Source organism: Hyla sarda, chromosome 6 (assembly GCF_029499605.1).
Source record: "Hyla sarda isolate aHylSar1 chromosome 6, aHylSar1.hap1, whole genome shotgun sequence".
NCBI lineage: Eukaryota > Metazoa > Chordata > Amphibia > Anura > Hylidae > Hyla > Hyla sarda.
This window is the reverse complement of record NC_079194.1, coordinates 162,431,603-162,449,533: the sequence shown is the minus strand read 5'-3', so window position 1 is coordinate 162,449,533 and position 17,931 is coordinate 162,431,603.

The window sequence follows — 17,931 nt, the reverse complement described above, 5'->3', positions numbered from 1 at the left end:
CTACAATATACCAAAAATTATAAATTTATTAATGTACCTCAATATATAAGATATGAATGTCAGATGGCAATAAAATATAATTTTAAATATTGATGTCAATAATGTGCCAAACGTGGGGCTCCACGTTGGCACCTAAATATGCTAAACGGATACCACCATATGACTTGATAAAACCAATATGTAAATATGGTCACTATTCACACCAGGAATAGAAAAACGCACAATGGCTCAAATAAAGCCTAGGAAAAAATTGTATCCCCTATAACGGGGTGAATTATCCTACAATACAAGGAACAACCTGTAAATGAAAATACAGCCTACAAATAAGATATAGTGTAACAACCTGTAAATAAAATACAAATAAATACAATGTGAATCCTGCAATGAAAATGTGAATAAATACAAGATAAGACGCTGATGATATCAAATAGTTGTGGTTTCCAGTAATAACCTGTAAATGAATATATCGCAGTCCTGATATAATCTTGTGTGAATAGTGGCCACTTTCATATGTCCCGCGTATAATGAAGCAGTCTTTCTTTTTTTGCCAATTGTATCCACTTAAGGATGGTAAACTGTATCAATGTTTCCGTATGCTGTACTCTCTAGGATTGCTGTATTATAGCTATGTTGGTATAAAGCGTAATAGCTGTGAATGAATTGTCGGCACTTTCGTGCCACTCACCGCTCCTACGATCTGGTTGACTGTGTAACGCTGAAGCTGGGGTGGCGATGTGCGGCCACATCTCCCTCAGCGAGCTGCGAGGATATCGGTGTTCGGCCGGTCAGCGTGTGTCTCGGCGGCATCTGACGTCAGCAGTCAGCTGATTGCAGGTCAGCTGACTGTTTTGTAATGGACGTTTAATTTGAGCAGATGTTAAAGTCTCTTAACTTTTCCAATAATATTATTCAGCAAACGATCAGCATATGGTCAGCAATCCCAGGTGGATATAAGGCAATTCTTTCATTCCTGAGGTATCAATGGCAATAAGTCCTTCTTCAGTGGTGTATAGACCACTGAAGAAGGGGTGTCAACTTGTCATACCCCGAAACGCGTCTGGTGCTGCATTTGGAAGCCGGATTCCACTGAACCATATTCACATTTAGCACCCATCCTGGTGCGTTTTTTACCCGCTAATATCTATGAGGACTTATTGCCATTGATACCTCAGGAATGAAAGAATTGCCTTATATCCACCTGGGATTGCTGACCATATGCTGATCGTTTGCTGAATAATATTATTGGAAAAGTTAAGAGACTTTAACATCTGCTCAAATTAAATGTCCATTACAAAACAGTCAGCTGACCTGCAATCAGCTGACTGCTGACGTCAGACGCCGCCGAGACACACGCTGACCGGCCGAACACCGATATCCTCGCAGCTCGCTGAGGGAGACGTGGCCGCACATCGCCACCCCAGCTTGAGCGTTACACAGTCAACCAGATCGTAGGAGCGGTGAGTGGCACGAAAGTGCCGACAATTCATTCACAGCTATTACGCTTTATACCAACATAGCTATAATACAGCAATCCTAGAGAGTACAGCATACGGAAACATTGATACAGTTTACCATCCTTAAGTGGATACAATTGGCAAAAAAAGAAAGACTGCTTCATTATACGCGGGACATATGAAAGTGGCCACTATTCACACAAGATTATATCAGGACTGCAATATATTAATTTACAGGTTATTACTGGAAACCACAACTATTTGATATCATCAGCATCTTATCTTGTATTTATTCACATTTTCATTGCAGGATTCATATTGTATTTATTTGTATTTTATTTACAGGTTGTTACACTATATCTTATTTGTAGGCTGTATTTTCATTTACAGGTTGTTCCTTGTATTGTAGGATAATTCACCCCGTTATAGGGGATACAATTTTTTCCTAGGCTTTATTTGAGCCATTGTGCGTTTTTCTATTCCTGGTGTGAATAGTGACCATATTTACATATTGGTTTTATCAAGTCATATGGTGGTATCCGTTTAGCATATTTAGGTGCCAACGTGGGGCCCCACGTTTGGCACATTATTAACATCAATATTTTAAAATTATAATTTATTGTCATCTGACATTCATATCTTATATATTGAGGCACATTAATAAATTTATAATTTTTGGTATATTGTATTGAATTCTTTTCTTGGCATTTCCCAGACTGATACCATATAACTCTTTGATGAGTTAGTGCACTGAGGACTGGTATGTTTTATTTTCCTTAATTCAATTCCCTTTTTTCCTCTTTTGGGTGAGAGGTGTCCAGTTAACCTCGTACATTTTATGTTGTAGAGCTACGCATCCATATTTCTATTTTTACATATTCATGTTTCCCACAGAGAGCTGGAACCATCTGGCCAATCACAGCTCTGCGGGAAATATGAATAGGTGTTTATATACGGCAGTAAAGCGTGGAAAAGCGTGTACCCGCACCTATACATTATACAGGAGGATCACAACGGACCCGGGGCGATCTGTCAATTAGAGAAGGTACTACTACTCCCATCATGGAACAGTGTGTTCAATGCTGGGAGTAGTAGTACTGCCTAGAAAATATAAAAAATAAAGAAAAAAGTGAAAAACACGCACACACTACATTTTTATTATTGTCGGCTAAATTTTTTGTGCCCTGTCCATCCACATAAATTGATCCCTGTTTAAAAATTAATAAAAATGTTGATAGAAAAAAGAAAAATTTAGTTAAATACAATTTTTCCCATCATTACTGTATCTTTTTTATTATTTTTTTTTATAGTACCTTACAAAATTGTATTATAAAAATATCTCCATCATTTTTTTGGATCGCTAAAGTCCAAAAAAGAATTAAAACTGCCTGCAAAAACGCCAAAGGAGAAGTCATTTTTTTTAGACCTGGTCAGGAGGTGGTCTAGATTTGCGGTTTTTCTGGCTCCATTTGTGGAAAAATTTGGGGGAAATTCAAAACATGCAGATAATAAATTTGTGACCACTGCATCCATCACTTTAAAAAATTGTCTAGCAACACCAAAAGGTCAAAATGACGGAATTTAGAACTTGAAAAGAAAATGAAAAAAAAAAAAAAAAAAAACATTAGCGTGAAATTAAATAACATTTGCAGATTTAGACCAAAAAAAGGAATAGAACACAATGATAAATTCCCCGTATACAACTATGTGCTGAGGAAATGTTGACCAGTTGCCCATAGCAACCAATCAGATTGATTCTTTTATTTTTCAGAGGACTTTTCAAAATTAAAAGAAGTAATTTTTTTGGTTGTTATGAGCAGCTAGTCGGCTTTTGCTCTGCATTGGTTTTGATGAATTTCCTGAATCACCCCATATGTTCCTAAGAAGGTTTAAGTGGTCCAGTTTCACATAATAGCTATGGTGCTTGAACTGAAACATCACTTTTTGGACCTGGAGCGAAGACCCTATGTAATGCTTCCTCTGGAGTTATCAAAGAGTTGTTCAACTGAAATATTTCTATGGAATTATTACAAGGTACCAGAGCTGTCTTTAACTAAAAGCTTAATGTAATAATGAGAGGTATGAAGATTATTTTAGGACCTCTTAGGCTAGGGATAAACATATTGCTTTTGTCATACTAGGACATCCTTGTCTCCTAGTACTCATTATGTATAGGGTCTTTGTGTGACATAGATGTATGGTTCCTTGATGTCAAACAATATAAGCTTTATTTGTTTGAGTCTGACATGGTCTTGACCACAGGACCCGTCAGAGATTCTGACAGAAATTAAGTTCTGCTAATATCATCTTCAATTTTGCATTTCCATTTTTTAAGTGGCTCTCTGTCAGGATATTGCAATTTTATGGTGTCCTCAAATCTTTCAGAGCCAAAAACAATTACAAGAACGTCAATAAATGTCATTTTCTGGCTCAGATCACATGCCGAGTCAGTGGGGAATGCAATATATCAGAGATGCAGAACTCTGATTAAGTGCAAGGGGTGCCAATAAAAGGGTTTCTACTGGGGACAAATGTAATAATAATGGGCATCATATTATGGTCATTTTGCATGAAAGCCAATTGAATTATGAGCTTCATTGAAAAGAAACGTATTGCAAAGTCTTTATAGTTTGGGTTTTGGTATGAAAAGAAATTACTATGACCTGTACACTAGAGAGTACTGGCCATATGTAGACTTTCAGTCTATTCAAAATTACCTATTCTGTGAAAGTTTTGTGACATTCAATAGTGTACTACAGGCATATCCAAGAAAAATTGGGCAGTCACAAAAACAATTGCTGTCTTGCTATAACTAAGGATGCTACAGTTGCCGGTCCACCATTAGTGATGGTATCACCACCATCCAGTTAAAAGCAGTCAAAGAGAAAGGAGGGATTCATGACTGTCCTTCACTGGACGTGTCTAGGCTTTGTACCTGGCCCAGCAGAAGACTCGGCTCTAAAGGCCACCAAATGACTGTGTGCTTGTTTTTCATGATTAGCTTACCCCTTAAGTACAATTTCTCTATGAACCCCCACAATACAAGAAACCAAGTTGTTCTTAGATCATTGGGGATCCCAGCAGCTGGACCTTAGCCTATCAAACTTTTGAGGCTGAATGGCAATCACTTTTTCGGATGACCTCTTTAATAATATTCTTCTACCACTAACTACTTCTCAAATTGTGATGCTATAGCATGTGACTTTCAGAAGGCCACTTGCCATAACAATTCTCCTCCCTGGCTTACAGTTTTATAACAATATGAAGCCTTTACAAAACTAGCATGATTTTATAACATTTACTGAATAATTCATAGTATTTGACAATGGATTATAAAAGATAAGGAAATATTATTTGTAATCTCGCTGTGTGTATCATTAGTGTTTCCGTTTCCCTACAATGTTTTCATTTCATAAGCTCTGCGATGTCTATCGTAATGTTTGGAGAATTTTCTGCAGCCCAAATCACTGTCCCTTCCTATTTTGTGTATGTGATTTTCTCGCATATTGATTCTGCTCAACGGCGTGAGGTTCCATTTGTTTGTAAAGGTAATGATGAATTTTCTCAGTCATGACGGGAATTGTCTTTGCAACAAAAATTGCAGGAGACCAAATTACCATAAAGACTTACTGAACGACATATTACATTACTAGGTTTCATTTCTTATAGTTGTCAAGTCGTACAGGCCTTTTCCTGCCCAAAGGAAGCTAAGGGTATGAACACCTAAGTACAGTATCTTAAAAAAGAGAAACACATTATACAATTGTCAGTTGGATCAACGGTATTACCATTAGATAAATGAAGGCTAAGCCATGGCTTGGAGTCTAATTATTCCCTTGGTCTTCACCGTTAAATAATTATTCCCATCGTAGACATTTAAAGCAAATTCTAAGGATATGCCATAAATGTCTGAAAGATGTGGGCTGTGATTTAATAAAAGTGCCATAGGCCTTAAAGGGGTTCTCCACCATAAGGTGATTTTAGTATGTATCTGCCAGACAGTAATGGACATGCTTAGGAAGGATCTGCACTTGTCTTGGGGCTAAATGATTATGTCGTGAGATTACCATAATAATGTGGCTAGCTTTTTGTGAACTGATATTTCCTTTTTGAGTTTTCTTTTTTGCCTACAAATCCCATAATTCCATTTCCCTCCTTCCCACACACCCCCATTGAAACATAAATGAGCTGCATCAATTCAAAAGACCTGTGGTTTTCAATCAGGGTGCCTCCAGCTGTTAAATTAGTTGCAGATTGATCTCTCTCCCACCAAGCGCTCGCTCCACCCATTGAAGCAGACATGCTCCCTGTCATCAGCTGACTAGTGAGTGAGGTCTCGGCCGCATTGCAACCTGGAAAAAATCTGAGACAATAGTTATTATGTATGCTGTTAAAAATAAATATTGGGGTGAAAATCACAAAAGAATTGTGAGAAAACCGTCACACACAAGTACAGACACTATTATCAACTACACTAACTTTACAGCCCCTGTAGCATAGTCAAATAAAAAAATTCCTGGAATACCTCTTTAACCCCTTAAGGACGCAGGACGTAAATGTACATCCTGGTGCGGTGGTACTTAACGCACCAGGACGTACATTTTCGTCCTGTGCATAACCGCTGGCATCAGAGTGATGCCCGTGTCATGCGCGGCTGATCCCGGCTGCTGATCGCAGCCAGGGACCCGCCGGCAATGGCCGACGCCCGCAATCTCGCGGGTGTCCCCCATTAACCCCTCGGATGCCGGGATCAATACAGATCCTGGCATCTGCGGCAGTACGCGATTTCAATGAATGATCGGATCGCCCGCAGCGCTGCTGCGGGGATCCGATCATTCAGAACGCCGAACGGAGATCCCCTCACCTTCCTCCTTCCGGCTCCCGGCGTCTTCTGCTCTGGTCTGAGATCGAGCAGACCAGAGCAGAAGATGACCGATAACACTGATCTGTTCTATGTCCTATACATAGAACAGATCAGTATTAGCAATCATGGTATTGCTATGAATAGTGCCCTATGGGGACTATTCAAGTGTAAAAAAAAATTAAAAAAGTGTAAAAGTAAAAGTAAAAAAAAAGTGAAAAATCCCCTCCCCCAATAAAAAAGTAAAACGTCCGTTTTTTCCTATTTTACCCCCAAAAAGCGTAACAAAATTATTTAATAGACATATTTGATATCGCCGCGTGCGTAAATGTCCGAACTTTTAAAATAAAATGTTAATGATCCCGTACAGTGAACGTAAAAAAAAAAAAGTCCAAAATTGCTACTTTTTTAATACATTTTATTAAAAACAAATAATAAAAAATGTATTAAAAGTTTTTCTTATACAAATGTGGTATAAAAAAGTACAGATCATGGAGCAAAAAATGAGCCCTCATACCACCGCTTATATTGAAAAATAAAAAGTTATAGGTCATCAAAATAAAGGTATTATAAACGTACAAATTTGGTTAAAAAGTTTGTGATTTTTTTAAGCACAACAATAATATAAAAGTATGTAATAATGGGTATCATTTTAATCGTATTGACCCTCAGAATAAAGAACACACATCATGTTTACCATAAATTGTACGGCGTGAAAATGAAACCTTCCAAAATTAGCAAAATTGCGATTTTCTTTTTAATTTCCCCACAAAAATAGTGTTTTTTGGTTGCGCCATACATTTTATGATATAATGGGTGATGTCATTACAAAGGACAACTGGTCATGCAAAAAACAAGCCCTCATACTAGTCTGGCGATGAAAATATAAAAGAGTTATGATTTTTAGAAGGCGAGGAGAAAAAAACGAAAACGTAAAAATTAAATTGTCTGAGTCCTTAAGGCCAAAATGGGCTGAGTCCTTAAGGGGTTAAAGGGGTACTCCGGTGCTTACACATCTTATCCCCTATCCACATCTTGCCTGATCGCGGGAGTGCCGCAGCTGGGGACGCACGCGATCATGCAGGCGGCACCCCTTAGTAATCAGTCCCCGGAGCATGTTCGCTCCGGGTCTGATTACGGTTGACCGCAGAGCCGGCGGCATGTGATGTCACTCCCCCGTGTGATGTCACGCTCCGCCCCTCAATGCAAGCCTACGAGAGGCGGCATGATAGCTATCACGCCCCCTCCCGTAGGCTTGCATTGAGGGGCGGAGCGTGACGTCACACAGGGGCAGGGGCGTGACGTCAAACGCCGCTGGCTCTGCGGTCGACCTTAATCAGACCCGGAGCGAACACGCTCCGGGGACTGATTATTATCGGGGTCCCGCGTGCATGATTGCGGACGTCCCCAGCTGCGGGACTCCCGCGATCAGGCATCTTATCCCCTATTCTTTGGATAGGGGATAAGATGTGTAAGCACTGGAGTACCCCTTTAAGTTGCTCACAGAACTTGCACCACCACCATCGTCACAATACCAACGCCAGTAGTATTGAATAAATGACATTATATTTCAGTAGTTTAGATATTACTGCACACAGTGACACCAATTATGTTTATTTATTTGTAGTTGAGATTTTTTTCATAGAAAAAAAAGGTGAGTGCAACTTTTAGCATGGAGCAATTTTTTTTTCTTTTATGAGAGTGGTCATCTCATCAAAAATGTCCGCTATGCAAAATGTATTAAATAATTTTTTTAATAATTTTGATAATTACTTATTTTGTCCCACTAGGCTACTGTTATATTAGCATGATCTAAGGTGATACAAGGTGCTCAACCCCAAGTGCAGTTGTGCACTTACATTGGAGTGGAGAACCCGCACCTAAGGATCACCATATGGATTCACTCCTGTGGCAGATGTAAACAGGAGTGAATCCATATGGTGATCCTTAGGTGTGGGTTCTCCACTCCAATGTAGGTGCACAACTGCACTTGGGGTTGAGCACCTTGTATCACCTTAGATCATGCTAATATAACAGTAGCCTAGTGGGACAAAATAAGTAATAAAAAATTAAGCAAAATGATTAAAAAAATTATTTAATACATTTTGCATTGCGGACATTTTTGATGAGATGACCACTCTCATGTAGAAAAATCAAGACGTGAATGATTATAAGGGGCTCACGCAGATCCCGATGTATTCAACATCCAGCCTCAAAAATTATATCAAAAGAATGGACCTCATGTCCGGGATGAGCAAAAAGGATTGATGCATATATTAAAACATAACGTTTAATTCTATCTAATAAAATAATCAATATATCAAATTCTATGGTCAATAGAAATCGAACTAGGCAGCTCTGGGTTATGCAGGGCCCAGCCAGCCCAGGGCTGCCACCCACTTGGGGTTTATATATAGCAAGAACCACAACAAGTAGGACTATGATGCAAATGCCAACGCGTTTCTGCCAGTTTGTATTCACTGGCGTCCTCAGGGCATCAAGAAATTATCTAACACAATTTACCATTGGTTAAGAATATATAAAAGGTCACTATAATTCTAAACATCAATATTTATGCCAGCAGTTGTGGCTTGGTCATGTATACTGTGACAATCGATTCAATTAGACCAGAGACTCTGCAAGAAAATATATATACGATATATGCTTTCCCTAGTTTACTCCTGCAAGGGGAAACAGCATGCCAGGTTCCTGCAAAGAAAAATAGGGGGACGAAGGGAGAGGTCTATCCCTATTAATGGTCTCTGTTTCGGTCTTCTCCCTGTAAGAAAGACAATCCACATTTACTAATTGACCCTGTGAAGAAAAGGCACTAGAGCTGTACAAGGACAGGTCCAGTCCTACTCACGGTTTTGAAGTGTCACAGCAGCATACGACGCTGTCCTGCTGATCAGCAGGACGCCTGTATCGGCATCTCTCACCTAGTGCGGTGAGTTGGCGTCTGACGTCACGTCCGCCCGCTCTGCCTTTATACAGCGCGAGGCGCCGCGCCTCCCATGACGTGATCTGGGAGGCGCGGTCCGGCTCTGCCTATCCGCGCTGTCACAACAGACAGCATGCGGGGGCGGGGCGGCGAATGTAAACAAACTATCGGGGTTATCTGGCAGACAAGCTCCGACAGGATACTAACGCTGGCCCGTGGTATAGAGATTATTAAGTAGGTGAGCTAGGATAGATATCGGTCATGTAGATGAGACAAAAAATAATTATAATAGATCCCATTGATGAACCTATACATATCCACACAGGGGATATATTAGATTAAGATATATTAAGCATATAAACTAGAGATACCTCAGGCACAACCACTGACATACTATAGGACACGCGGCACAATTAAAAAAATGTTTTTCTTTTTATTATGAAAAGGGGGCAAAACCCCAGGGGCTATATTATATTAATCAAGAGATTACTCTGAAGTGGCAATTAGGAAGGGGGGGTCCCTAAGTGATAAGGGAGGGGTAATAGCAGGGCCCTAAGGAGCCTATCATGGCCCTGGATGGCCCTACACTATCAGCCCTAAGACTAGGCGGGGTGGCCGCCCTAATAAAGGCGGTCCCGCACAGGAACCTCCTGTTATTATCTATTTAGCCCTAGCTAGGGGAGTGAATAACTCCTATTCAGCCTGGCTACGGCTGTCCCTGGCTGCCTATCCACACTCCCCAGGTCATTGCCACCTCAAAGGAAGCTAGCAAAATGTAATTGTTCATTTAACCCTTATGGGGATGTGGAGTTTAGCCTATAGATCCAACGACATTCTTTTTGTTGTAGCAATCTGTCCAGATTGCCCCCCCTCTCTGAAGGGATAATCTTCTCAATTCCTGTAAAGTGTATAGCCTTCGGATCACCACTATGTACAGTATTCATATGTAGAGCTACCGGGGTCTCTCTTTGGTTCCTTATGTCCCCCCATATACTCTAGGATTCTTTTCTTCAGTGGGCGAATAGTCTTGCCTACATAAAGTAGTGGGCAGGTACATGTGGCAACATATACTACTCCAGGGGTTGAGCAATTTATGAACTGATTAATATTCAGGGAAGAAGATGGTATACGAGAAGTCTTATTAACAAACTGACAAGCCCGACAGTGGCCACATTGGTAACATCCATAGGGGGGTCTTGATTTTCCCAGCCAAGTTTGTCTACTAGAGTCATTAGTGCTCAGGTGACTCTGTACTAGAAGATCTCCTAGACTTTTCCCACGTCTGTATGTAATCTCGGGCTTTTCCCCTACTAAGTCACTTAGGTCCGGGTCAATTTTTAGAATATCCCAATGTTGCGAAATTATGTTTCTAATGGGAATGGCTAGTTTATCAAACATTCCGATAATTCTAGCTGGTTGGCGCCCTATTAAATCCCTAGGTTTGGGTATCAAAAGATCGCCACGTGTCCCAGTGGTTGCCTCAGTGAGTGCTTTCTTGAGGATATAATGTGGGTAACCTCTCTCCTGGAAGCGTTTTGTCATCTCTTTAGCCTCAGACTGGAAATCCGCTTGTCTCGAACAGTTCCTCCTGAGGCGGAGAAACTGCCCCTTGGGAATCCCCCTTTTAAGGGGGGCTGGGTGGCAGCTCTCCCACCTCAGGAGGCTGTTCGTCGACGTTGGTTTGCGGTATATGGTGCTCTGTAGGGAGAGATCACTATCTATCAGTATTTTGATATCAGGAAAGGCCAGTTCTTTAGTCTGGGTTTCATAGGTGAAAAACAAGCCCAGATTGTTCTTATTGATCTCTCTCACTAGTAAGCCGAACTCCTCCTCAGTACCATTCCATAAAACAAAAATATCATCAATAAACTGCAGCCAAATCATGGTTGGGTCACTAAAATGTTCTCTTTCATCGCTGAACAAGGCGGTCGCCTCCCACCAGCCCAGGGTGAGGTTCGCGTAGCTGGGGGCACAGGGGCATAGAGGAATTAGAGGAATTAGGCCCTACCCAAAATACATAAGGGCCTAATTCCTCTAAAGGGCCGCCCCATTGTATCTGGTGTTGGTAGTATGGCGCAGAACGTGGAGATCTATGTGGATAAAATTCTTCGACAATTTGTACTCTGTTTACCCTCGTACCTTAGAGACACGATGGACCTCTTAAAACGGATAGAGGGAATTACAGTGACTGAAGGAACAATGCTAGCAAGTATAGATGTTGAAGCCCTTTACTCGTCTATACGCCATTCAGTAGGACTACAGGCTGTAGAATATTTCCTGAATACTAGGGGTTCCCAGTACCATGAGCATAATCTTTTTGTTCTACAATTATTGAACTTTGTTCTGACAAGGAATTATTTTTTGTTTCAAGGCCGTCTCTACCACCAGCTCAGGGGGACCGCGATGGGGAGCCCCTGTGCCCCCAGCTACGCGAACCTCACCCTGGGCTGGTGGGAGGTGACCACCTTGTTCAGCGATGAAAGAGAACCTTTTAGTGACCCAGCCATGATTTGGCTGCGGTTTATTGATGATATTTTTGTTTTATGGAATGGTACTGAGGAGGAGTTCGGCTTACTACTGAGAGAGATCAATAAGAACAATCTGGGCTTGTTTTTCACCTATGAAACCCAGACTAAAGAACTGGCCTTTCCTGATATCAAAATACTGATAGATAGTGATCTCTCCCTACAGAGCACCATATACCGCAAACCAACGTCGACGAACAGCCTCCTGAGGTGGGAGAGCTGCCACCCAGCCCCCCTTAAAAGGGGGATTCCCAAGGGGCAGTTTCTCCGCCTCAGGAGGAACTGTTCGAGACAAGCGGATTTCCAGTCTGATGCTAAAGAGATGACAAAACGCTTCCAGGAGAGAGGTTACCCACATTATATCCTCAAGAAAGCACTCACTGAGGCAACCACTGGGACACGTGGCGATCTTTTGATACCCAAACCTAGGGATTTAATAGGGCGCCAACCAGCTAGAATTATCGGAATGTTTGATAAACTAGCCATTCCCATTAGAAACATAATTTCGCAACATTGGGATATTTTAAAAATGGACCCGGACCTAAGTGACTTAGTAGGGGAAAAGCCCGAGATTACATACAGACGTGGGAAAAGTTTAGGAGATCTTCTAGTACAGAGTCACCTGAGCACTAATGACTCTAGTAGACAAACTTGGCTGGGAAAATCAAGACCCCCCAATGATTGTTACCAATGTGGCCACTGTCGGGCTTGTCAGTTTGTTAATAAGACTTCTCGTATACCATCTTCTTCCCTGAATATTAATCAGTTCATAAATTGCTCGACCCCTGGAGTAGTATATGTTGCCACATGTACCTGCCCACTACTTTATGTAGGCAAGACTATTCGCCCACTGAAGAAAAGAATCCTAGAGCATATGGGGGACATAAGGAACCAAAGAGAGACCCCGGTAGCTCTACACATGAATACTGTACATAGTGGTGATCCGAAGGCTATACACTTTACAGGAATTGAGAAGATTATCCCTTCAGAGAGGGGGGGCAACCTGGACAGATTGCTACAACAAAAAGAATGTCGTTGGATCTATAGGCTAAACTCCACATCCCCATATGGGTTAAATGAACAATTACATTTTGCTAGCTTCCTTTGAGGTGGCAATGACCTGGGGAGTGTGGATAGGCAGCCAGGGACAGCCATAGCCAGGCTGAATAGGAGTTATTCACTCCCCTAGCTAGGGCTAAATAGATAATAACAGGAGGTTCCTGTGCGGGACCGCCCTTATTAGGGCGGCCACGCCGCCTAGGCTTAGGGCTGATAGTGTAGGGCCATCCAGGGCCATGATAGGCTCCTTAGGGCCCCGCTATTACCCCTCCCTTATCACTTAGGGACCCCCCCCCCTTCCTAATTGCCACTTCAGAGTAATCTCTTGATTAATATAATATAGCCCCTGGGGTTTTGCCCCCTTTTCATAAAAAAAAAAAAAAAAAATTTTAATTGCGCCGCGTGTCCTATGGTATGCCAGTGGTTGTGCCTGAGGTATCTCTAGTTTATATGCTTAATATATCTTAATCTAATATATCCCCTGTGTCGATATGTATAGGTTCATCAATGGGATCTATTATAATTATTTTTTGTCTCATCTACATGACCGATATCTATCCTAGCTCACCTACTTAATAATCTCTATACCACGGGCCAGCGTTAGTATCCTGTCGGAGTTTGTCTGACAGATAACCCCGATAGTTTGTTTACATTCGCCGCCCCGCCCGCGTGCTGTCTGTTGTGACAGCGCGGATAGGCAGAGCCGGACCGCGCCTCCCAGATCGCGCCATGGGAGGCGCGGCGCCTCACGCTATATAAAGGCAGAGCGGGCGGACGTGACGTCAGACGCCAACTCACCGCACTAGGTGAGAGATGCCGATACAGGCGTCCTGCTGATCAGCAGGACAGCGTCGTATGCTGCTGTGACTCTTCAAAACCGTGAGTAGGACTGGACCTGTCCTTGTACAGCTCTAGTGCCTTTTCTTCACAGGGTCAATTAGTAAATGTGGATTGTCTTTCTTACAGGGAGGAGACCGAAACAGAGACCATTAATAGGGACAGACCTCTCCCTTCGTCCCCCTATTTTTCTTTGCAGGAACCTGGCATGCTGTTTCCCCTTGCAGGAGTAAACTAGGGAAAGCATGTATCGTATATATATTTTCTTGCAGAGTCTCTGGTCTAATTGAATCGATTGTCACAGTATACATGACCAAGCCACAACTGCTGGCATAAATATTGATGTTTAGAATTATAGTGACCTTTTATATATTCTTAACCAATGGTCAATTGTGTTAGATAATTTCTTGATGCCCTGAGGACGCCAGTGAATACAAACTGGCAGAAACACGTTGGCATTTGCATCATAGTCCTACTTGTTGTGGTTCTTGCTATATATAAACCCCAAGTGGGTGGCAGCCCTGGGCTGGCCGGGCCCTGCAGAACCCAGAGCTGCCTAGTTCGATTTCTATTGACCATAGAATTTGATATATTGATTATTTTATTAGATAGAATTAAACGTTATGTTTTAATATATACATCAATCCTTTTTGCTCATCCCGGACATGAGGTCCATTTTTTTGATGACCACTCTCATAAAAGAAAAAAAATTGCTCCATGCTAAAAGTTACACTCACCTTTTTTTTTTCTATGAAAAAATCTCAACTACAAATAAATAAACATAATTGGTGTCACTGTGTGCAGTAATACCCTCAAAAGTGATGTAAAATTGACACATTAACCAGTATATCCTTATATGAAGGACACACCTGAGCCTGCACACCATGCCAAGGTTTCTCAAGTGGTGCGGAACCTATCAACTAACCTTCCTGGCCAGATAAATAAAACCAGGAACCAAATTACAGCAGCCTTAGGTCCGACTTGCAGAATGCTCCCCAGTTACCTCCAGTGTGGGCTAAGCACACATACAATGGGAGGGGGGAGACAGGCTACAAGCTCCACCCAAGGAGGCTGATAAGATGCCAGCCTCACAGGTTAACCTTAATGCTACCTAATAGGATAAAAGGGTGCATTATTATAAGCCTTGAGCAAAGACATGTTGGCTCATATTTGCATGAACATGGTTTTAGCAGGAAACTCAACCCCAAGTGCCGTTATGCTCCTTTGCACACAATGGAGGATGAAAATAACACAAATAGCAAACTACCTCAATAATTCTACCAAGCTAAAGATCTCTATGTATGTATGTAACACACATACATACTGTGTATTAGATGGAACAAGGTGAATTGGGTAGGTATAGGGCTAACTGTATGAACGCTAAACTAGAATACACAACACAAGAGCAATAGAGTCATTTGATATGGGAAATTTAAAAATGGTATTTTTATTAAATAGTAATTAAAACATATACAGTGGGGAATAAACACACACAGGGGGAACAAGGACAAAAAGAGGTGTCACCGCTGCCGCACTTGTAAACATAATAATAAGTGCAATTGCAAAGGTAAGTGTACAGAGTCACATGGACCAAGATCTTAGCAGCATAAGTGCAAATTAAATAAGTGCAAAGTGCATGAGTAATATACAGTACAAACCTAAGCAGAATATAAGGTGACCTGTGCAGCAGGAATGATGCCACCCCAACTTACGTTTTGGCGATATCCTTCGTCCTGGAGGATGCCTGCAGACGGTCACAAGTACCACAGTGACATCATATAAATGTGTATGTGGATCCCTAGTCATGACTAACTTTAAACAATTATTTTAGCGTGATCTAAGTTGATACAAGGTGCTCAACCCCAAGTGCAGTTGTGCACCTACATTGGAGGGGAGAACCCGCACCTATTGATCACAATATGGATTCACTCCTTTGGCAGATGTAAACAATGACATTAGCTACTGCAATAACTCTGTATGCATGCTAATACTAATATATTACAGTGTAATTCCATTTTTGGTGTTCTCCTATTACAACCTGCAGGCTGTAAGATAGGATAACAATGACAGCCAATAAGGCTTCAGAAGATATCTGTCTGTTATGACAAACAATTGGCACCCCATGATTATGTCATGGGGGAGCAATTAGAAGCTGGAAGAGACCGACAAAACAGCTTATACCCACCTAGTGCAGTTGCCATTTAACACACCATATACAGGGTTAAATGGGATGCCTGTCACCAATTGCAAGTGTCGGTTGATCATGGCAGATGGCACCTGCCATATATCTCCTGCCCTTCTCCATGCTTTCTCAGTGTATATCCACCATACATGTAAGGCAGATGTCACCAAGGGGTTAATGAAAAACCTATTAGCCCCATACCAAATCACAGAATTAATTCAGACCCCAAATCAGACCCCTAAATACGGACACAAGATCCAAAATTGTATTCAATCCCCAGATTACACTAAAAGGACCCCCCACCCCATTTTACACATTCTGTTCCTTTTTCTCACAAGTTGCTTTTAAAAGGAGACTGACAGGCTGTTCACCTGCACTAAACCCAATACACTGAGTTATAGTGTGAATGAATACGAGAATAGGGTATAGCTTGCTTAAAGTTTAAAACTTTTTAAATAATGTAGATACCTTTATATGTATATTTGTAATAAACCTTGGTAAAAAAATAAAAATAAATGTTTTTTGTCCCTGCCGCTATTGCATGTGTGTCTCTGTGAGGAGTCTAAATACAGGAAGTGTGGGTGAACAAGCAGAGCTCTGTACACTGAGGACAAGCAGGGTTCTGTGCATTTAGGACAAGCAGGGCCCTGTACACTGAGGACAAGCAGGGCTCTGTACACTGAGGAGAAGCAGGGCTCTGTGCACTGAGCACAAGTAGGGCTCTGTACACTGAGGACAAGCAGGGCTCTGTACACTGAGGACAAGCAGGACTCCGTGCACTGAGGACAATCAGGGTTCTGTACACTGAGGACAAGCAGGGCTCTGTACAATGAGGACAGGCAGGGCTATGTGCACTGAAGATAATCAGGGCTCTGTACACTGAGGACAAGCAGGGCTCTGTACACTGAGGATAAGCAGGGCTTTGTACACTGAGGACAAACAGGGCTCTGTGCACTGAGGACAAGCAGGGCTCTGTGCACTGAGGACAAGCAGAGCTCTGTACTCTGAGGACAAGCAGGGCTCTGTACACTAGGGACAAGCAGAGCTCTATGCAGTGAGGACAAGCAGGGCTCTGTACACTGAGGACAAGCAGGGCTCTGTACACTGAGGAAAAGCAGGGCTCTGTACACTGAGGAAAAACATGGCTTTGTACCTGAGGCTCTGTGACATGCTCCCAGCTCACACAGTAAGATGATTGACAATCCAGGAGCCTGCACAAAGCCCTGTGTGTCCTGCCCTCACTTCTTATATTTGGTTTCCTAGCTAAGTTTCCACTTGAGTGTAATCAAAAGGAATAGGACATATAAAGGAAGGACTTATACTTCTCCTCCCTTATGGATTCACTCCTGACTTTGGCTTAAAAAGTGCAGTGACAGTTTTCCAAAATCTGCCTGAAAAAAAAGTGTAAATGCCAGTGGAATTTCCTGCATCTGACGTATTTTCTGGCATTTTTGCATTTGAGTGGAAATTGCATTTTTGGCCCCTTTGGCGTTTAAAAAAAAAAAAAAAAAAAAGAAGCAGTAGCGATGGGAAAAGTATTTATTTAACAAAATTAGCATTTTTATACCTGTAGTACCTGCATTAATAGACAGATCTCGGCAAGTGTCACTTCTGACACCTATTGCAATCTGTCTATTAATGCAGGTACTACAGCTCCCAGCATGGAGCAGAGTGTGCTCCACGTTGGGAGCAGTAGTACCTGCAGTTAAGGAAAGATCACAGCGGGTGTCACTCCTGACACCCGCTGTCATCCTCCTGTATAATTTATAGATGCGGCCGGTAGCTCTTCTATGGTCCTCTCCACTGACATATATACACACCTATTCATATTTCCCACAGAGAGTCGTGGTTGACTGGAACCATCTGGCCAATCACAACTCTCTGTGGGAAATATGAATAGGTGTGTATATACGGCAGTGCAAGGGACCATAGAAGAGCGGCCGGCCATATCTATAAATTATCGCATTACACACTACATTTTTATTATTGTCAGCTACATTTTTAGTGCACCGCTCGCACACATTAATTGATCCCTGTTTAAAAATTCGTTAAATACAATTTTTCCATCACTA